Below are 22,557 nucleotides of genomic sequence, written 5' to 3' on the forward strand. Positions count from 1 at the left end.
GACAACAACGACATATTTGCTACTTGCTGCGGTAGCTGAACCCCTTTATCCTTTGCATGACATGTCATTGCCACAGTAAATAGATGAAACCCACTAGCATGAGTAGGAGTTGTTTGAGCCCTGTTGTGCCTACTCATTCATGCTTGTTTGTCATGCCTGCTACTGCTTAGAGTTGAGTCAGGTCTGATTCATCGGGGATGAATCAGAGGTGTGTGAACATGTCCTACCGTTGAGAGCTAAGTGTGTGAACACGATTTGGTAAAGGTAGCGGTGAGAGGCCATGTAGGAGTACATGGTGGGTTGTCTCATTGCAGCCGTCCTCAGGAACTGAGTTCTGTGTTTGTGATCCATGACCAGCTACTACCACACATTGGAATGCTTAAGTGCCCCTCTCGACTTATTAATCAACTTGATCTCTGTCCAGGAGTTGCAACTAGTTTCTGGTGTTTGTAGGTAGTGTTAGTAGTCTACCAAGTGGCACCCGGTACAGGTGGGCTTGGGACAGACTAGGCACAGTGGCCCGGTGTACCAAGTAGCACCTGGATGGTGGGCTTGGGAACCCTGCTCACATCGTTTGGGGCCGTGAGCGACACCCCGGCCGGATCTCCTTGCAGATGGAACCCGAATAGGCGATAAACCTGGACGAGAGACTTGTATGGTTAGTCAGGTCGTGGCCGACTCCCTCGCCCGGCTTCCGCTTGAAGGTTGCCGAGGTACATGACGTGTACAGGGCGATAAGTGGCGGGAGCGTGTGTGAAGAAGTACACCCCTGCAGGGTTATCATTATCTATTCGAATAGCCGGATTCCTCGGATATGGAAACTTGGACCCCTTGCATAGTTCATAGACAAGTGAAAGTGGATACTTTAAAATACGCAAGATAAGCGTGAGTGCTATGGATGGCGTTCTCGTAGGGAGACGGGAGTGGATCCATAGTGGTGTATTGATATGGTGAATATGTGGACTCGTGTGCGCCACCTCAAAAGAGTTACTTGCAGACGTAGTTCAGGATAGCCACCGAGTCAAAGCTGGCTTGCTGCAGTTAAACCCCCACCATCCCTTTGTTGATAATGATGCATATGTAGTTAGTTCTGATGTAAGTCTTACTAGGTACATTTGTACTCACGTTGCTTAATTTATGTTTTTGCAGAGAGACTTCAGTCTCGTTAGTAGTACCGCGTGGACTTCGACGTTTAGCTTGTTACCTCAGCTACGATCTTGTGCCCTTGGCAGGATCTGGTAGATAGTCAGGCTTCTCAGCCATTTTCATTTCTAGATGTCTGTACTCAGACATGTTAAGCTTCCGCATGTGCTTTGACTTGTATGCTCTGATTGTTGGGTCATGAGACCCATGTTTGTAATATCTCGCTCCTCGGAGCCCATTGAATAAATACTTGAGTTGTAGAGTCATGTTGTGATGCCATGTTGTATTTGCACATATCGAGCATATTGTGTGTATGTTATTGAAATGCTTGGTATGTGTGGGATTTGACTATCTAGTTGTTTATCTTTAGTAGCCTCTCTTACCGGGAAATGTCTCCTAGTGTTTCCATTGAGCCATGGTAGCTTGCTACTGCTCCGGAACACTTAGGCTGGCCGGCATGTGTCCTTCTTCGTTCCTGTGTCTGTCCCTTCGGGGAAATGTCACGCATTGAGTACCGGAGCCCTGTTAGCCCGCTACAGCCCGGTTTACCGGAGTCCTGCTAGCCCAGTGCTACAGCCCGGACCCACTTGCTGATGACCGACACGTTCGATGCTGGGTCATGGATGCCTGTCCCTGTAAGTCTATGCCACTTTGGGTTTACGACTAGTCATGTCAGCCCGGGCTCCTTATCATATGGATGCTAGCGACATCATCATATACGTGAGCCAAAAGGCGCAAACGGTCCCGGGCAAAGGTAAGGCGACACCCGTGGGAATACCGTGCGTGAGGCCGCAAAGTGATATGAGGTGTTACAGGCTAGATCGATGTGACATTGAGTCGGGGTCCTGACACTTTGTCTTACCTCTTTCTCTTCCGCTTCCCTCCGGTGCCATCCTAGATCTCGGGACGAGATCCTCTTGTAGTGGTGGAGTGTTGTGACGCCCCGAGACCGACGCTCCAGAAGACTTCCAGCTATTCCGAGTTTTGTCGTGTGATTTGTTTTGTTTGTGCATTCATCATGCCATCTCTTGCATTGCATCATGTCATCATGCCATCATGTCATTTAGTTTTTGAAACTCTTTTAAATAAATTGTATGGATTTTTCGATCCATTTAAATTGAGGGATATTCACAATGGTGATTTCTCTTTAAAACATACCCTCCCGATATTTAGGGAGATATTATAAAATATTCCATTGTTTTGGAATCACCCATGAACCCACTTGCATATTAAATCCCTTGGCCTTTTCTTCTTCAAGTTTTGACTCTCTGACCTTGCCAATAATTCTTTTACCATTTTCCGGAGCTCCATCAAAAATCCGAACATTTTTGGACCTTCCTTTTATCAAGTCCTAGTTCAAACCCATTTGAATTAAATTCAAATGAGTTTGAATTTAAACTTTCGGTCGTGCCCACTTCTATTTTTCTTGGATCAAGCTCATTTTTGCGAGTCCGGGAAAATAATCCCCATGCCCAAAATTCTATTTCTACCTTCCTTTCTTCTCCTTTTCTTCCTAGATTTATTTTCTATTTTTGGGAAATAAAGAAGTAGGGAGAGAGAGAGAACCAGGCTTGTTCTCCAGCTCCACCCGCATGGGCCAAGGCTCCTCCGCCGGCCTTCCTAGGCCCACCTAAGCCGGCCCATCCGCCCCTATCTAACCCTAGCGATTTCCCCAGCGCTCGATCCCCATCCCTCTCGTTCCCTCGCGCCGCCACTCACACACGCACATCGCCAGGGAGAGCCCAGCGCTCGATCCCCTCCTCCCTCGTTGTGCTGTCGCAGAGAGAGAGAGAGAGAGAGAGAGAGAGAGAGAGAGAGAGAGAGAGAAAGAGAGGAGCGCCGCGCCCTCATCCCATCCCCTCGGCCTCCTCCTCGTCGCTTGCATCCGCCGCCAGCCATCGCAGAACCAGGCCACTGCCGCGCCATCCCGCCTCCTCCTTGTCCAACTCCGGTGGCTCCACACCTGCATCTCCACCGGCGCCATCAGTCCCCGTCGCCCGAGCGCTCGAGGAGAGGAGCTCCTCGAGCCCCTGCGCCTGCATCCGTCGTCCTCTGCGCCCAGCAGGAGCCCCGCGCCGCTCGTCCCCTCCGTTTGGCCGGAGTTCGTCGGAGCCCCAGCACCGGCCGCCTTGCACCCGCGAGGACCACCACCTCCAGCGTGCCTCAAGCCTCCTCCTGTGCGCCTCCACCCTGGTTCCAGCCTCGACGACCCATCCCCGACCTCCTCCTCGTGTGCCGCCTCACCAACAGCAGCCGCGCCGCCCTGTGGTTTCGCCTCCCGCAACCCCGCGACGTCGCCTCGCCCTTGTCCCCCGTTGCCTCACTGCCGCCTTTGTCCGCTGCTGTCCGCCTCCACCTTGGCCCGGCAGCCCCATCTTGCTCATGGTTTGCCACTGCCTAAACCATCTCCGGCTAGGGCTCCTTCGCCTCCTTGCTGCTGCCACTCGAGGCCCTGGTGTTGCTTCGTTTTGGATCGTCAAGACTGACTACACCTACTAATGCGTCAAGTACCTTGGAACATCTACACCTTCGTGGATTTCGCCAAGTTCACCGGATGCCTTGTACGACTACATGACCGTCAACACCAAGTACCCCTTCGGAACACCAAGTTCCACTATGATTGCCGTGTACATCTACCGTCGCCCGAAGACCCGTGTACCACGAGCGCCAAGTTCGATTACCGCACGGTTACGCCAAGTTCATCTACGAAAAACGTGTACAACTACCCTCGCCAAGATCGCGAGTACCTCTACCGACGCCGTGTACGACTACTTCCCACGACGACCCGTGAACATCTACTTCCACTACCGTCGCAAGAACGACTACCTCCACTACGGCCCGTGAACAACTACTTCCCCTACGACTCGTGTGCCACTACTTCCCTCGACGAACTCGATCCGCCCCGAAATGCACGCTTCAAAGGTATAACCCAAGACGACCGCGATGAGATGCCCTTGCATGTATGAGATGTACGATATGTTTGCACCGTGCCTGTTTGTTTCGTGCACGTTCCTCATTTGCCATGCCGCCGTCCTGTGGGAACCCGAAATCCGGGATCACCCCACCATCCTTTCATGACACGCTCACGCACACTTCTTTTGCATCGGTATCTCCGTGAGCTACCGGAACCGATATGTTGCCGTGGCACCATTTCCGTTTCACCGCCGTGGCACCTTTTTCCTTCCGCCATGGCGACAAATGCCTCGTATCATGCTCATGTTAACATTTCATATAATTGCATAAACTTGCATATGTCATCCGCATCATGATAACAAAATTTAAAATGTTTAAAATTGTGTTTGCATTAAATTGCTAAATGACATATGGGGATTTTCCGGAATTGTTGTTTGTTGTTTCCGGCCTCATTTAAAATTGCCTAGCTAGGTAGTTTTATTATGCTTCACCTCTTGCCATGTTTAACAACATTTAATATTGTTTGGTAGCATAACCGAGAGTGAACTAAATAACTTGATGTGGTGTTCCGTCAATATGCAACTCGTTGCATATTGAGCTCCACTTAACTTGTAGTGTTGTTTTTGCATATTGCCATGCCATGCCTCTTTAAACCGGACATGCATCATATTTGGTTGTGCATCATGCCATGATTATGTGATGGTTGTTTACCATGTTGTTTGCTTCTTTCCGGTTTGCTTCTCTCGTTAGCTTCGGTTTCGTTCCGGAGTTGTGAGGATTCGTTCGACTACGTCTGCTTGTCTTCTTCATGGACTCGTTCTTCTTCCTATAGGGATTTCAGGCAAGATGACCATTACCCTCGATATCACCTCTCTCTTTGCTTGCTAGTTGCTTCGTTCTATCGCTATGTTGCGCTACCTATCACTTGTTTACCATGCCTCCAAAGTTGCCATGTCAGCCTCTAACCTTTTCACCCTTCCTAGCAAACCGTTGTTTGGCTATGTTACCGCTTTGCTCAGCCCCTCTTATAGCGTTGTTAGTTGCAGGTGAAGTTGAAGATTGCTTCATGATGGACAGGGTTATGTTGGGACATCACAATATCTCTTATTTAATTAATGCATCTATATACTTGGTAAAGGGTGGAAGACTCGGCCTTATGCCTGGTGTTTTGTTCCACTCTTGCCGCCCTAGTTTCCGTCATACCGGTGTTATGTTCCCGGATTTTGTGTTCCTTACGCGGTTGGGTGATTTATGGGACCCCCTTGACAGTTCGCTTTGAATAAAACTCCTCCAGCAAGGCCCAGCCTTGGTTTTACCATTTGCCTACCTAAGCCTTTTTCCCTTGGGTTCTGCAGACTCAAGGGTCATCTTTATTTTAACCCCCCCCCCCCGGGCCAGTGCTCCTTCGAGTGTTGGTCCGAACTGAGTAGACTGCGGGGCCACCTCAGGGAAACTTGAGGTCTGGTTTTACTCGTAGGATGTCTCATCCAGTGTGCCCTGAGAACGAGATATGTGCAGCTCCTATCAGGATTTGTCGGCACATCGGGCGGCTTTGCTGGTCTTGTTTTACCATTGTCGAAATGCAATCTTCAACATACTTATCTTCATATGCAACCGACTATGTAACCCCAGGTACTACCGGCGTTTATATAAGCCGAGGGTTGTACACCGTAGAGGCCAACTCATTCATACTCGATGTCGAGGTAGATCAACCTATACTCTGTACCCCATCCATCAATACAATCAAAGTGGGACACAAGGGTTTACCTCTTAGAGAGGGCCTGAACCTGGGTAAACAGTGGTGTCCCCTTGTGTCCTGTTACCATCTAGTTAAGACTACCAGATTGGGGCCCCTACCTCAGATCGGCCGGATTCGACTCTGTCATTGGTGGCCCATGCAGGACCCTCCGAGTAGTCAAAGCGACTCGATGGTGTCACCAACTGATGATCAGATCAGCGATGACGCAGCTTTCATGCTGGAATTTCCCATGCTTCGGCTTGCAACCGATCCCTTGGGGGAGATTCAGACTCCAACCCGTCACCGAGACGTCTAGCTTGGTGGGCCAGGCCTTGCTGCAATATCCCCCTCCATGACACTAGATCTGGTCGAGGAGCAGCAGGTGACTTCTGCCTAAGCACCAGCATTATACGAGGCTTGGGACGGAAACTACGATGTGTTGGACCAGGCTTGGAGCCCGGGTCCGAGGACACGGTGTGGTGGCCAGGCTAGCCAGGCCCCGCAAGTAGCGATCGACTGTCCGAGCTCCTGCTTGGCGTTCTTTTCCTGTTTGCGGGTTGTGGGTCACGCACTTGATTAAGCACCCCAGGTTCTCCTACTGCACCCTTGGCCTTGACTTTAGGTAGCCTGTCCTCGGCTCGTCCCGTGCATAAACCAGGTATGCATCGACTGTTCGAGCTCCTGCTCCCTATTGGTGGTGCTTGAGCGTGCGGTTATGGTGTCGCACATAAAGGGAACACGGGATGTGGGATTGAGACAGTACTCATAGCAGCCCGCAGCAGGGCAAAGAATGCCCATCCAGACTGGCAGGGAGCAAAGGTGGGCACAAAGGTGAACGTTGACTCGGAGTCTCAACAGTGCGCTCATCAGTAAGAGCAGCACGAGCAAGAAGATTTTGGATATACTTCTCTTGGGAAATAAGGAACAATCTCAAGGAAGTAGTGAAGAGGACTAAGATTCAGCAGTGACCTTATCACTAAGAGCAGCACGAGCAAGAAGATCCTAGATGTACTTCTCTCGGGAAATAAAGAGGCCATCAGAGGTAGAAGAAACCTCAGTTCCAAGTAGTGAAAGGGACCAAGATCAGACATTAAATCTATTCACTAAGACGAGCCTTCAAAAAGGCAATACACTCAAAATTCTTGGTAGTGATGATCATGTCATCGACATATAGGAGTAAAGCTCGACCACAAGCTTAAAGATGGATATAAAGTGCAGGATGATGAGCATTTGGCAAAAATTAGTTGCAGTCATCACCAAGACAGAAAACCTCAAACCGTGCACGAGGGATAAAGGCATAGAGAGAGTGGCAAATACGACAGATCATGCCATCAGGGGAAAATATCTATGTGGTGGCATGCAACTCACCATTAAGAAAGACATTCTTGACATCAAGCTAAGAGATAGACCAGTGGCGAGCAAATATCACAACGAAAAGTGTGCGAAGAGTGGTCACATGGGCCATTTGAGGAAATGTCTTGTCGTAGTCATAGCCATGTTTCTATCGAAAGCCCAAGTCATAAGACGAGCTTTGTAAGGCAAGGGAACCATCGACCCACTTACAGTATACAAGTGACCAGTTGAGCATGAGGAAGGGAAATGAGATCCCACGTGCCGATGTGTTCAAGAGCAGCAATCTCCTCTGCCATCGCATGTCGCCGTTTGGGTGAACATGGTATCACGGTAAGTTGTATTGAGAAGAGCAGTGCCAGAACACCCATAGTGATCAATATGTTGAAGTGGGCAATCGCAGAAGCTAGGTTGAGCTAGAGGTAGTGCGTTTCCAACAGAAGGAGACATAGTAGTGGAGGGAGATGGCTCATCGAAAGATGACGCATCAGAAGAATCCACCTGATGCGACGACTAGTGTAGTAAAGAAGAGGATGCGGGAGAATCACGAGGGAAGTCTTAGGGGACGAATGAGGTGGGGAAGCCGCAAGTGAGTAGGAGGGCAACTATAGTACATGGAGACACATTGGAATGGATGTAGGAGGGCAAAACATGAGTGATAGGTGTATCAAAAAATGTTAGGAAAAAAATATCCTCAATGGGAGAGGCTGAAGGAAAGGATGGACGTGGATAGAAAGGACGAGACTCGTCAAAAGTCACACCCTGAGGAATGCGCATTCACCGATCGATAGGATCCTAACACACGAAGCGCTCAGTAGCCATGAGAACGACCAAACAGACACTCGAGAGGAATGTCACTTTGCAAAGCAAGGAAGGCTGACTGTTGATGAGGTAGGTGGAAGTAGAAACAACCTCAACCCAAAAGTGAGGTGTTGATCTTCAATGCACAAGCCGCCTCAAGAAGTTGACGATGCTTACGATCAGCAAACCATTCTGAGCATTTGGACCACGACATGAGAACCAAGAAAGTGTGCCGTGCTCAGCAAGAAATCCGCACAACAAATGATAGATGAACTCGCAAGCAAAATCTTCATGGAAGACACAATTAGGAGCGGAAAACCCGGCATGAAGCATGGGGGCAAACTTCTTACTGATAGATAAGACCTTACTACAAGAAAATCATACAATATATCCATGCGTGTCGAGAGAAAACATCTATAAAGATAATATAGTGGCGACGACCTCTTTTTGAGGCAAAGGGAGCTCGACCACAAACATCAAAATGAACTAGAAAGGGCGAGACACAGTCTCGCTATGAAGATAAAGTAATTAAACCTATTTGCCAAGCCGAACCAGTCAAGCTCCTAGAGGACCTGGGAGTTACAACGACAATAGCCAACACTAAGTAAAGCTTCCACCCGAGGATCCTAATAAGAACAAGAGTTAAATTAAAGAATGATTGTATGACCAAAGTCGATAATCTGACCACCTAAAATGAGCTGCATGGGCCAAGGAATATGAGCAAAAGAATAACATGAAAATATGAAGTAGTAAGAGTGCCTCGACTGTCGACTTGGAGGGAAGTTCCATCAGCAGTAAGAACATGAACATGAGAATCTGAAGGTCGAATAGCTGACAAACTCGAAGAATCATAAACTATTTGAAAATACGTCCAATACCAAGGATCCATAGAGGTGTACTTGGTTGTGTAAAAGTGGTCACTCGGTACTAGAAAAATCAGTAGCAAAACCTATTGATGGAGAACCCAAAGAATCAACTAGTAGGCATGGAAGTCGCCTAATCTCCTGTGTAGTCATTGTCTCAACTGAAGAGGTTGCCAAAGAAGTATTGTGCGATGAAACTAGAAGTAGCAAGTAGGTGCTCTGTTAAATATCAAACACCCAAAAGTATTTCTCGTTCTTTTTTGTTTAGTTTAATTTGGTTTTTGATTGCTTTCTTTTGTGTTCTTTGTTTTTTTGCTTCCTATTGTTTTTTTTGTTTGTTGTTTGCTTTTAAAAGAAACCCTCCTTTCGTTCTTTTGGTGTTTTGAAGTTCTTTCAGAAAACAGCAGAAATATTTCTTCGTTCTCTTTGCTTTTTCTTTGGAAGTTTATTTGATTGCCTCTTCGCTAAAACTTTGGAAATCTTTTATATTTGCGTACTTGTTTGCCTTTGAGAAAAACCAAATATTCTAAATTATTTCTGTTGTGTTTCTCTGAGTTCTTTGCATTTTATGTTTCAGAAAATTCAAAAATATTTCACTTTCGTTGTTCTTTTGTTTTCTTTTGGTTGTTCTTTTTGACTTTTCATTGTTGTTTTCTTTTTGTTGTTTTTTTCGTCTTTGTGTTTAAATTGCAAAACCCAAACTTTCCAAAAAGATTTTTCATTTGCATCTTGTTGAGTCCCAAGTGTTTGTAGTGTTTTTTTACTTCCTATTGTTTCTTTTGTTTGTATGTTGTTTGCTTTTGAAAGAAACCCAAAAATATTTCTTTTTTCCTTTCGTTCCTCTGAAGTACTTTGAGAAAACAACAAAGATATTTCTTCGTTCTTTTTGCTTTTTCTTTGGAAGTTTACTTGATTTCGTCTTTGCTGAAACTTTAGAAATCTTTCATCTGTGCTTCTTTTTGCGTTCTTGTTTGCATTTGAGAAAAGAAAAAAAATCCAAAAATATTTTTGAAGTGTTTCTTTGAGTTCTTTTTTGCCTTTTATGTTTCAGAAAATCCAAAAATATTTCTCTTTTGTCGTTCTTCTGTTTTCCATTGTTTTCTTTTGGTCGTTCTTTTTGGCTTTTCACTGCCGTTTTCTCTTTGTCGTTTCTTTTGTCTTTGTGTTTAAGTTGCAAAACCCAAACATTCCAAAAAGATTTCTCGTTTGCGTCTTACTGAGTCTTAATTGTTTTCCTTTGGTTATTATTTTTGGCTTTTCTTTGTTGCTTTTTTTCATTTCTTTTGTCTATGTGTTTAAGTTGTAAAACCCAAACATTCTAGAAAGGTTCTTGTTTGCGTCTTATTGATTCTTAGTTGTTTGAAATGTTCTTTTTGCTTCCTATTTTTTCTTTTATTTATTTGTTGTTTGCTTTTAAAAGAAACCCAAAATGATTTCTTTATCTTATTATTCTTTTGATGTTATTTGAGGAAACCACAAAATATTTTCTCGTTCTTTTTTCTTTTTTTTTCGATGTTTATTTGATTGCCTCTTTGTTGAAACTTTGAAAATCCTTTTATCTCTGCTTCTCTTTGCCTTCTTTGAGAAAAAACAAAAATTCCCAATCATTTCTGTGTGTTTCTCCTAGTTTTTATTTGCCTTTTATTTTTTAGAAAATCCAAAAATATTTCTCTTTCGTTTATCTTTTGTTTTTTCTTTGTTTTCTTTCGATTGTTCTTCTTGGCATTTTTTTGGTGTTTTCTTTTTTGCTGTTGAATTCGTCTTTGTGTTTAAGTTGAAGATGTTCAAAAAAAAGTTGCAAAACCCAAAAATTCTACAAAGATTCCTCGTTTGAGTCTTAAATGTTTGTAGTGTTTTTTTGCTTCCTATTGTTTCATTTGTTTTTTGTTCCTTGCTTTTAAAAGAAACCCAATTTTTTTTTGTCCTTTTGTAGTTTTGTTCTTTGAGAAAATAATAATATATTTATTTGTTCTTTTTGCTTTTTCTTTGGATCTTTATTTGATTTCCTCTTTGTTGAAACCTTGGAAATCTTTTATCTTTGCTTCTCTTTGCATTGTTGTTTGCCTTATTTGAGAAAAAACAAAATTCCAAAATTATTTCTGTTGTGTTTCTCTGAGTTCTTTGCCTTTTACATTTCGGAAAATCCAAAAAATATTTCTCTTTGGTTGTTCTTTTGTTTTCCTTTGTTTTTTTTTGCCTTTTTCTGTTGTTTTCTTTTTGCTGTTTCTTTCGTCTTTGCGTTTATTTAAGTTGCAAAAGTTAAAATTCCAAAAAGATTTCTCGTCTTAAGTGTTGAAGTGAACGAATATTTGATTGGCTCTTATGTGCTTTATTGTTGAACTAATGAAAAGACCAAAAAAATTTCCCTCGTCTTCTCTTTTGTACAAATTGTCTAGTAGTAAAACCTGCAAAACCTATCGATGGAGAACCAAAAGAAGCAGCTAGCAGACACTGAAGTCGCGTAATCTCGATTGTAGTGAGGGGCTCAACTGAATAGGTTGATGAAGAAGCACAAGGCTATGAATAAAAGCTAAAAGTAGGCGTCGAAGTCGTGTAATCTCTGTTCCACTGGTTGCAGGTTTTGTGCCACGGACTTGATGTTGCATCCCATGTTCCTTTTGGTGGCCCTTGGCCCCGGTGGTAGGTAGCGTCGTGCACACATCCTGTGGGTTAGACTAATGTTGAGGAAATCGTTAACTGGTAACTGCTCGCTCAACTTGGGAGTACTGATTAATCGTTGAATCTGTTTATTAACTGGATTAATCGGTCAACCACTAATTGGTGGAATTTTCAACTCAACAGAAGCAAATTTTGTATGGAGGGAAAATCTACATTGCAAATAGGAGGCAAATGGCACAACTTGGGAGTAGTGATTAATCGTTGAATCGGTTTATTAACTGGATTAATCGGTCAACCACTAATTGGTGGAATTTTCAACTCAACAGAAGCAAATTTTGTATGGAGGAAAAATCTACATTTCAAATAGGAGGCAAATGGCACAATTTTCTTTTCTCAACAGATCACAAACATGTATACAACAACAATCATCCATGTGGGCATTAAAAGTCATCAACAAACATGTATACAACAACATTTTTTGCTAATTTGTGCCTGTGCCACAACTTTGAGAGATGATGGCCACACGATGATGACAGATAGATGGAAGGTGACGGCCTCCGTGTTGGGCATCTGAACTGGTCGGTTGCCGGAGGTGGTAGGTCATGAAGGAGGGGAAGTAGCGGCGTGTAGTGGGAGAAGAGGAAGCGGCGACACACAGGGGAGAAGGGGAAGTGGCAGCACACATACGAGGACCTGGTCAGTCACCATCTAGGTCGGGAGGGGATGAGAGGAGCAGGAGGGTTTATGGGCCAAATAATTAGGCTTTGTTTGCCCACAAGTTAACAGGCCAACAGCGATTAATCAGCTTGACAACAGATTAGTTGGTCTAATCGACCATTTAATCGGTCTGGCAAGTTAACGCGATGAATATGTGTTATTCGAGTCGGCCACCTGATGAGTAGCGATTAACTGGCCAATTAAATGATTAATCGGGTGAATTCTTGAACAGTTGGTCAAAGAGTGACTTTTAAGCCCCACTGGTTCGCTTTATTTTCAACGGACATTCCTCCCTCGTCAGCAGCTTCATTACCTGCTAAGTCTGGAAGGGTAGTAAAATCACTCACATGGGAGTGTCAACAGTGACCTTATCACTAAGAGCATCACAAGTAAGAAGATACTAAATGTACTTCTCTTTGGGAAATAAAGAAGCCATTAGAGGCAGAAGAAACCTCAATTCCAAGGAAGTAGTGAAGAGGACCAATATCAAACATAAAAACTATTCACTAAGACAAGCCTTCAAAAAGGCAAATGCACTTAGAGTTGTTGGCAGTGATGGTCATGTCATCGACATATAGAAGCAATGTTCGACCTTGGGATGAAAGCTAGATATATAGTGTAGATCATGAGCATTTGGTAAAAACTAGTCACATTCATTGCTGAAACAGAACACTCAAATCGGATGGTACAAGCTAAAGGCATAGAGATAGCGACGAAAACGCCAGATCGTGCCATCAAGAAAAAGATATCTAGGTGGTGGCTACATGTAGACCTTCTCATGCAACTCACGATTAAGAAAGACATTCTTGACATCAAGCTGAGAGACAGATCACTGGCGAACAAATATCACAACGAGAAGTGTGAGGAGTGGTCATGTGGGCCATATAAGCAAATGTTTCATCTTAGTCATAGCCATGATCATGTTGAAAGCCAGAGGTCACAAGACGAGCTTTCTTACGCAAGAGAACCATCAGAGTCTAAATCTTGTAGACCCACTTACAAGATACAAGTGATTGGATGAGCATAGGGAGGAAGGGAAATGAGATCCCACGTGCCGGTGCGTTCAAGAGCAGCAATGTCCTCTGCCATTGCATGTCGCCGTTCGGGATGAGCATGGCATCATGGTATGTTGTATTGAGAAGAGCAGCGCTAGAATACCCATAGCAATCAATATGTGGAAGCGGGTGAGCGCAGAAGCCATTAGTAGGTTGAGCTAGAGGCGGTGCATTGCCAACAAAAGGAGATATAATAGTCGAGGGAGATGGCTCATCGAAAGATGACACATTAGAAGAATCCGCAAGATGCAGACGACTAGTGCAGTAAAGAAGAGGATTGGGGGGAATCATCGGGGAAGTCATAGGGAATGAACGAGGTGGGGAAGCCGTAGGTGACGATAACGTGGGGTCTACGACAGTAGTACAAGAAGACACATTGGAATGGAAGAGGGCAATACGTGAGTGATAGGACGCATCAACACCATTATGGTTGGTGAGTTCATGCTTTTCAAGGTCGTGCGCAATATGATAGCATCTGTACTGTCTGACAAGGGAGGAGTAGGTCTAGTGACAAAAACATAAAAATCCTCAAACAACCATCGTAACCAAGTCACCTCTGTTGTCAACAGAGGTATAACTTGCAACTCAGCCTTTGCACTCAAATTGAAAAGCACAGTCTGTTTCTTTGTCTTTTGGGCAATGAGAAAACCATCAAGAAAACACAGTAAGTACAAAGGAACGAGCGAACTTGTGCATAGGAATAAGAGAGAGACGTTGAGAGGTAGTTCTACAAAAATATTGTAGAACCACGGGGGGTGACTTAAAGTGGATTAAAGTGGGAGCAGAGACAAACTGACTTAGAATGAGAACGCGATATGAAATGTCTGGACGAGTGACATCTAAATACAAGACTCCCAACAAGATGACGGTAGTGTGTCAGATCAAACAAAGGCTCATTGTCAGAAGCACAAAGATGGATGTTGAGCTCCATGGTAGTGTCAATAGTGACTATCACTAAGCAACACGAGCAAGAAGATATTGAATGAATTCTCTTAGGAAATAAAGAAGCCATCAGAGGTAGAATAAACCTCAATTCCAAGGAAGCAACATAGAGGACAAATATTAGACAAAAACTATTCACTAAGATGAACCTTCAAAAAAGGCAATGCACTCAGAGTTGTTGTCAGTGATGATCATGCCTCGTGGTGGACCTGTGTCCTTGGGCTACGCCGTTGCGACGACGTTTGCTCCAACGTCGGCGCGGAGCTTGGGAGGTAGTCCAGGAGCGGATGCAGATTGTGGTTTGCATCGACGACATCTGGAAGACGGAACATGTGCTGGGTTCGTGGTTCGTGGATGGCAGGTATGGTTTCCTTCCGCGACGTCTTAGTCGCGGTGGGGTGCCAGATCTGGAGTTCGATGGTGTGTCCGGGGTGTTGCCCCGGTCTGATTCGTTCAACGGTAAGGGCTTCACTTTTGGTGAGCCACCTTGGAGGTCCGCAAAGCTGCATATCAGCGATGGAGCCGCGTCGAGCTCGGGTGAGGAGGTGATCCATCATTCTTTTCTTCGGTGGCTGCTGTCGTGGTGCCGGAGGCAGGTGATGGGCGTTGGTGTCAAGCTCAAAGATGTTCTGCTATCTTTTCAGTTTTGTCATGTCGGTCCTTACGTGACTTGTACTTTAATCTTTATGATATGAATGAGACACGTATTACCATGCAAAAAAAGTGATGATCATGTCATCAACATATAAAAGCAAAGTTTGACCCTGAGCTGAAAGATGCTATAAAGTGCAGATCATAAGCATTTGGCAAAAACTAGTTGCAGACTCAAACTGGACACGAGAGGCTAAAGGCATGGAGAGAGCGACAAAGACGACAAATCGTGCCATCAGGAAAAAAAATATCTAGGTGGTGGCTACATGTATACCTTCTCATGCAACTCACCATTAAGAAAGACATTCTTGACATCAAGCTGAGAGACAGACTAGTGGCGAACAAATATCACACGAGAAGTGCGCGAAGAGTGGTCATGTGAGCCATCTGAGCGAATGTCTAATCGGTCATAGCCATCTTCATGTTGAAAGCCACGGGTCACAAGACGAGCTTTCTGACACAAGGGAACCATTAGAGTCTAAATCTTGTAGACCTACTTACAATATACAAGTGATGGGATGAGCATGGGAGGAAGGAAAATGAGATCCCACGTGTCGGTGCGTTCAATAGCAGCAATCTCCTTTGCCATCACATGCCGATGTTCAGGATGAACATGGTGTCACGCTAAGTCGTATTGAGAAGAGCAACGCTAGAATACCCATAGCGATCAATAAGCGGAAGCGGGCGAGCATAGAAGCCATAAGTAGGTTGAGCTGGAGGAGGTGCGTTGTCAACAGAAGGAGACCTAGGAGTCGAGGGAGATAGCTCATCGAAAGATGATGCATCAGAAGAATTCACAAGATGTGGACGACTAGTTTAGTAAAGAAGAGGATGAGGATGAATCACCTGGGAAGCCTTAGGGGACGAACCAGAGTCATCACAGAACACATGAATAGGTGTAAAGAACTGAGTGTGAACCATGGCAGCAAAAGGCTTATAAGACCTCACTACAAGAAATAAAGTATATCCAGGTGTGTCGAGAGAAGTTACTACTGGAGGCAAAGGCAGATGGACCCCTGAGATCATATTGAACAAGAACGGAAGGACGACGAGACACTGTCTCGCTATGAGTATAAGGTAATTGGGCCGTGGATTAGAGACATCATCGGAGACGGATCGAAGAAGACCACGTCGAACTAAGGATGAGAGATAACAAGTGATCCAAGGGGATGATGCCAATCCTGAAAATAACTGGTAGACAAGGCAACAAAGGCAGAGACTGGCGATGGTGGCAACAGAGGGACTTGATCCAGCATCCCACGTGCCTATGCACTCTTCGTACCCCATCGATCCGGCTTGGCGTTCTTTTCCTGTTTGCGGGTTGTGGGTCACGCACTTGATTAAGCACCCCAGGTTCTCCTACTGCGCCCTTGGCCTTGCCTTTAGGTAGCGCCTGTCCTCAGCTTGTCCCGTGCATAAACCAGGTATGCATCGACTATCCGAGCTCCTGCTCACTATTGGTGGTTCTCGAGCGTGCGGTTATGGTGTCGCACATAAAGGGAACATGGGATGTGGGATTGAGACAGTACTCATAGCAGCCCGCAGCAAGGCAAAGAATGCCCATCTAGACTGGCAGGGAGCAAAGGTGGGCACAAAGGTGAATGTTGACTCAGAGTCTCAACAGTGCGCTCATCAGTAAGAGCAGCACGAGCAAGAAGATTTTGGATATACTTCTCTTAGGAAATAAGGAACAATCTCAAGGAAGTAGCGAAGAGGACTAAGATTCAGCAGTGACCTTATCACTAAGAGCAGCGCGAGCAAATGTACTTCTCTTAGGAAATAAAGAAGCCATCAGAGGTAGAAGAAACCTCAGTTCCAAGTAGTGAAAGGGACCAAGATCAGACATTAAATCTATTCACTAAGACGAGCCTTCAAAAAGGCAATACACTCAAAATTCTTGGTAGTGATGATCATGCCATCGACATATAGGAGCAGTGGATTGCTAAAGGTTGATGACATAGATGGAAGTGGAGACAAACTCGACCCAAAAGTGCGACGGAAGAGTTGCGGTGACCATAACGGACAAGTCGTCTCAAGAAGGTGACGATGCTTGCGCTCAGCAACGCCATTTTGAGCATGAGCACCAGGATAAGAGAACCAAAGTCTGCTCAAAAAGGATTCCACCAGAGTCATCACAAAACACATGAATAGGTGTAGAGAACTGAGTGTGAACCATGGCAGCAAAAGGCTTATAAGACCTCACTACAAGAAATAAAGTATATCCAGGTGTGTCGAGAGAAGTTACTACTGGAGGCAAAGGCAGATGGACCCCTGAGATCATATTGAACAAGAATGGAAGGACGACAAGACACTGTCTCGCTATGAGTATAAGGTAATTGGGCCGTGGATTAGAGACATCATCGGAGACGGATCGAAGAAGGCCACGTCGAACTAAGGATGAGAGATAACAAGTGATCCAAGGGGATGATGCCAATCCTGAAAATAACTGGTAGACAAGGCAACAGAGGCAGAGACTGGCGATGGTGGCAGCAGAGGGACTTGATCTAGCATCCCACGTGCCTATGCACTCTTCGTACCCCATCGATCCGGCTTGGCGTTCTTTTCCTGTTTGCGGGTTGTGGGTCACACACTTGATTAAGCACCCCAGGTTCTCCTACTGCGCCCTTGGCCTCGACTTTAGGTAGCGCCTGTCCTCAGCTCGTCCCGTGCATAAACCAGGTATGCATCGACTGTCGGAGCTCCTGCTCACTATTGGTGGTGCTCGAGCGTGCGGTTATGGTGTCGCACATAAAGGGAATACGGGATGTGGGATTGAGACAGTACTCATAGCAGCCCGCAGCAAGGTAAAGAATGCCCATCCAGACTGGCAGGGAGCAAAGGTAGGCACAAAGGTGAACGTTGACTCGGAGTCTCAACAGTGCGCTCATCAGTAAGAGCAGCACGAGCAAGAATATTTTGGATATACTTCTCTTAGGAAATAAGGAACAATCTCAAGGAAGTAGCGAAGAGGACTAAGATTCAGCAGTGACCTTATCACTAAGAGCAGCACGAGCAAATGTACTTCTCTTGGGAAATAAACAAGCCATCAGAGGTAGAAGAAACCTTAGTTCCAAGTAGTGAAAGGGACCAAGACCAGACATTAAATCTATTCACTAAGACGAGCCTTCAAAAAGGCAATACACTCAAAATTCTTGGTAGTGATGGTCATGCCATCGACATATAGGAGCAGTGGATTGCTAAAGGTTGATGAGATAGATGGAAGTGGAGACAAACTCGACCCAAAAGTGCGACGGAAGAGATGCGGTGACCATAACGGACAAGTCGTCTCAAGAAGGTGACGGTGCTTGCGCTCAGCCACGCCATTTTGAGCATGAGCACCAGGATAAGAGAACCAAAGTCTGCTCAAATAGGATTCCACCAGAGTCATCACAGAACACATGAATAGGTGTAGAGAACTGAGTGTGAACCATGGCAGCAAAAGGCTTATAAGACATCACTACAAGAAATAAAGTATATCCAGGTGTGTCGAGAGAAGTTACTACCGGAGGCAAAGGGAGATGGACCCCTCAGATCATATTGAACAAGAACGGAAGGACGACGAGACACTGTCTCGCTATGAGTATAAGGTAATTGGGCCTTGGATTAGAGACATCATCGGAGACGGATCGAAGAAGACCACGTCGAACTAAGGATGAGAGATAACAAGTGATCCAAGGGGATGAGGCCAATCCTGAAAATAACTGGTAGACAAGGCAACAAAGGCAGAGACTGGCGATGGTGGCAGCAGAGGGACTTGATCCAACATCCCACGTGCCTATGCACTCTTCGTACCCCACCGATCCGGCTTGGCGTTCTTTTCCTGTTTGCGGGTTGTGGGTCACGCACTTGATTAAGCACCCCAGGTTCTCCTACTGCGCCCTTGGCCTTGACTTTAAGTAGCGCCTGTCCTCGGCTCGTCCCGTGCATAAACCAGGTATGCATCGACTGTCCGAGCTCCTGCTCCCTATTGGTGGTGCTCGAGCGTGCGGTTATGGTGTCGCACATAAAGGGAACACGGGATGTGGGATTGAGACAGTACTCATAGCAGCCCGCAGCAAGGCAAAGAAGGCCCATCCAGACTGGCAGGGAGCAAAGGTGGGCACAAAGGTGAGCATTGACTCGGAGTCTCAACAGTGCGCTCATCGGTAAGAGTAGGACGAGCAAGAAGATTTTGGATATACTTCTCTTGGGAAATAAGGAACAATCTCAAGGAAGTAGCGAAGAGGACTAAGATTCAGCAGTGACCTTATCACTAAGAGCAACACGAGCAAGAAGATCCTAAATGTACTTCTCTTGGGAAATAAAGAAGCCATCAGAGGTAGAAGAAACCTCAGTTCCAAGTAGTGAAAGGGACCAAGATCAGACATTAAATCTATTCACTAAGACGAGCCTTCAAAAAGGCAATACACTCAAAATTCTTGGTAGTGATGATCATGTCATCGACATATAGGAGCAGTGGATTGCTAAAGGTTGATGAGATAGATGGAAGTGGAGACAAACTCGACCCAAAAGTGTGACAGAAGAGATGCGGTGACCATAACGGACAAGTCGTCTCAAGAAGGTGACGATGCTTGCGCTCAGCCACGCCATTTTGAGCATGAGCACCAGGATAAGAGAACCAAAGTCTGCTCAAAAAGGATTCCACCAGAGTCATCACAGAACACATGAATAGGTGTAGAGAACTGAGTGTGAACCATGGCAGCAAAAGGCTTATAAGACCTCACTACAAGAAATAAAGTATATCCAGGTGTCTCGAGAGAAGTTACTACCGGAGGCAAAGGGAGATGGACCCCTCAGATCATATTGAACAAGAACGGAAGGACGACGAGACACTGTCTCGCTATGAGTATAAGGTAATTGGGCCATGGATTAGAGACATCATCGGAGACGGATCGAAGAAGACCACGTCGAATTAAGGATGAGAGATAACAAGTGATCCAAGGGGATGACGCCAATCAATAAGAGCAGCGTGAGTAAGAAGATCCTAAATTATTATTATTTTAGCATTAAGGGACCTCAATCCCAAGAAAGTGGCAGAGAGGGCTAAGATAAAACATAAGAAACTGCATACTAAGACATGCCCTAACAAAGGCAATATACTCACGGTCTGCGTCAGTGATGATCATGTCATCAACTTATAGAAGAAGAGTGCTACCAAGAACAGAAAGAAGGACAAACAATGTCGGATCATGAGCACTCGATGAAAATCAGCAGTAGCCACCATAGAGGCAAAACGCTCAAACCAGGTGCGAGGGGCTTGCTTAGAGCCATAGTGAGAGTGATGAAGACGAGAAAGCATGTCGTAAGGAGCAGGACACCATTAAGAAATGCATTCTTAACATCAAGCCTGGACACAGATGAGTGGCAAACAGAGGCCTCAATAAGAAGTGTGCGAACAGTGGTGAGCAAAAGTCTCATCGTAATCAAGACCACGCTCCTACTGAAAGCCATTATGCACAACACGAGATTTGTAACGCCCAAGAGAACCATCAGAGTGAGTCCTAACCTTGTAGACCCACCAAGTGATGGGACGAACACGAGGAGGAACATATACAATATCCCACGCGCCAATGCGCTCAAGAGCAGCAGTCTCCTCTGCCATCACAAGGTGCCATTTGGTATGAACAACACCACAATAAGAAGTTGGCTCAAGAACAACATCGCCAATGCTTGGAAGACCTAGACGGTTAACATGCCAAAGCGGACGAGGACGCAAGCCATAAGTAGGCTGAGACGAGGGAGATGGCACATCAATAGACGCATCCACAACACGTAGACGTCCTGTATAGAAATTAGGAAAAGATGGAAGAATGCGAGTTGGAATCATCGGGATAAACTCAGGTGATGGAGACAAGGAAGCCATCGGTGATGAAGGTGTAGAATCATGTGATAAGTGAGGTGAGGAAATTATAGGAGATGATGATGTTGGTTCTACAATAATTAGAGAAGTAGGAGCAGTATGACGACTGGATAAGGGCTCAATAGGAGTGGTAGGAGTGTCGGGAAAATTGTGGAAAGAGATATACTCCACTTAAAAGGCCGAAGATGGACTCAACAAAAGTCATATCCCGAGAAATAGGCATTCGACGACCAACATGATCCCAACAATGATATCCCTTATGCTCATCGTTGTATCCTAAGAAGAAACACTCAACAGGCTCACAAGTCAGTTTGGTGCGTTCACGAGGGGCAAGAAGGACATAGCAAACACAACCAAATAATTGAAGCGCCGAATAAATGATCAAATAAACGCTCGAAAGGAGCGTCACCCTGCAGAGCAGTGGATTGCTAAAGGTTGATGAGATAGATGGAAGTGGAGACAAACTCGACCCAAAAGTGCGACGGAAGAGATGCGGTGACCATAACGGACAAGTCGTCTCAAGAAGGTGACGATGCTTGCGCTCAGCCACGCCATTTTGAGCATGAGCACCAGGATAAGAGAACCAAAGTCTGCTCAAAAAGGATTCCACCAGAGTCATCACAGAACACATGAATAGGTGTAGAGAACTGAGTGTGAACCATGGCAGCAAAAGGCTTATAAGACCTCACTACAAGAAATAAAGTATATCCAGGTGTGTCGAGAGAAGTTACTATCCAGGTGGGTCACACACTTGATTAAGCACCCCAGGTTCTCCTACTGCGCCCTTGGCCTCGACTTTAGGTAGCGCCTGTCCTCAGCTCGTCCCGTGCATAAACCAGGTATGCATCGACTGTCCGAGCTCTTGCTCACTATTGGTGGTGCTCGAGCGTGCGGTTATGGTGTCGCACATAAAGGGAACACAGGATGTGGGATTGAGACAGTACTCATAGCAGCCCGCAGCAAGGCAAAGAATGCCCATCCAGACTGGCACGGAGCAAAGGTGGGCACAAAGGTGAACGTTGACTCGGAGTCTCAACAGTGCGCTCATCAGTAAGAGCAGCACGAGCAAGACGATTTTGGATATACTTCTCTTAGGAAATAAGGAACAATTTCAAGGAAGTAGCGAAGAGGACCAAGATTCAGCAGTGACCGTATCACTAAGAGCAGCACGGGCAAGAAGATCCTAAATGTACTTCTCTTGGGAAATAAAGAAGCCATCAGAGGTAGAAGAAACCTCAGTTCCAAGTAGTGAAAGGGACCAAGATCAGACGTTAAATCTATTCACTAAGACGAGCCTTCAAAAAGTGCGCCCTACAAAGCAAGGAATCTATGCAATAAATGATTGATAAACTCGCAAGCAAAATCTGCATGGAAGACACATATAGGAGTGGAAATTTGGGTATGAAGCATGGCGGCAAATTCTTACTGATAGATAAGACCTCACTAGAAGAAAATCATAAAATATATCCATGTGTGTCGAGAGAAATCATCTATAAAGATAATATAGTAGCGATGTCCTCCTTTTGAGGCAAAGGGACCTGGACCCCAAACATTGAAGTGAACAAGATCAAAAGGACGATGAGACACAATCTCGCTATGAGGATAATGTAACTTAACATGTTTGCTAAGCCGACAAACTGACAGCCTAAAGACACACCGCCAGAGACAGATCCAAGAAGACCACGTCGGACTAAGGATGAGAGATTAGAGTCACACAAGTGACCAAGACGATGATTCCAAAAGAGTCGGTAAACAAAGTAACCGAGGCAGAGAGACTGGCGGCGGTGGCAGCAAAGGAAGGTTAAGCTAGATAAGCACCCAGAGGACCTGGAATTACAACATCGAGGGCCAACACCAAGTAGAGCATCCGTGTGAGGATTCTAATCAGAACATGAACATGAGAAT

The 22,557-nt window shown here is 45.5% G+C and overlaps 1 long non-coding RNA gene across 1 annotated transcript; it reads left to right on the plus strand.

The window, feature by feature from the left end:
* The first annotated feature begins 5,518 nt into the window (after positions 1 to 5,518).
* LOC123046700 (uncharacterized) lies at positions 5,519 to 21,338 on the plus strand. Its single transcript, XR_006422548.1, has 2 exons — positions 5,519 to 6,836; positions 16,590 to 21,338. It is a non-coding gene; the product is annotated as an uncharacterized lncRNA (long non-coding RNA).
* Positions 21,339 to 22,557: the final 1,219 nt, after the last annotated feature.

The sequence above is a fragment of the Triticum aestivum genome, chromosome 2B (genome assembly GCF_018294505.1).
Source record: "Triticum aestivum cultivar Chinese Spring chromosome 2B, IWGSC CS RefSeq v2.1, whole genome shotgun sequence".
Taxonomy (NCBI): domain Eukaryota; kingdom Viridiplantae; phylum Streptophyta; class Magnoliopsida; order Poales; family Poaceae; genus Triticum; species Triticum aestivum.